Genomic DNA, 638 nt, shown 5'->3' on the forward strand with positions numbered 1-638 from the left:
TGGCCAGCAGGCAGGGAACCTTGAACAAGGCATGGTGTGCACACTTGTAACCCCAGCACTAGAGAGGTAGCGGCAGGAGGATCAGAAGTCCAAGTTCAGTCTTAGCTACAAAATGAATCTGTGGCTACCCTGGGCTACATGAGACCTTGTCAAAAAAACCATTGTCTTTCACAGCAGAGTTGAGAATGGGAATTAAAGGTTCACATGCTCTGTATGCCAGAGGAGCTCTTGTACATACACTCCAAGACACACGTGCCATTAATTATGAAAGGCTTCCTTCAGTCCTTGTGCTGTGTGGTTCAGTCTAGTCTGAGAAATCCTCGAACCTCAGCCCCTCGTGCTGGAGCCATCTGTGGTTGGTTCTGTGCTTTGCTGTTGGTGACTTGGGCACAGCTCAGACTGATTTACCTCTGTAAGATACTTTCAAGTCTTATGTACCATACCTTGTAAACTAGTAGTATTGATATTAGAGCTAGGCGAGGCTTCCTCAGATCACCCCCTCTGGGGGAAGAGCCACGGATGCATTCTGTGTGGCCATTAAAGAAAAGAGCCCTCGGGCAAGAGACTCCGTCCTGCCCAAATGTAAGTTTGCCATCTGCTTGGCCTTGGAGAGCGTTTGGACAGACCCCTAAACTAGT

General features: G+C 48.6%; 1 protein-coding gene across 1 annotated transcript in view; it reads left to right on the top strand.

The window, feature by feature from the left end:
* Window positions 1-638, top strand: part of Ppil3 (peptidylprolyl isomerase like 3) — a 9,337-nt gene that overhangs the window by 6,087 nt on the left and 2,612 nt on the right. The gene's annotated exons all lie outside the window — the stretch shown is intronic.

The sequence above is a fragment of the Microtus ochrogaster genome, unplaced genomic scaffold (assembly GCF_000317375.1).
Source record: "Microtus ochrogaster isolate Prairie Vole_2 unplaced genomic scaffold, MicOch1.0 UNK8, whole genome shotgun sequence".
NCBI lineage: Eukaryota > Metazoa > Chordata > Mammalia > Rodentia > Cricetidae > Microtus > Microtus ochrogaster.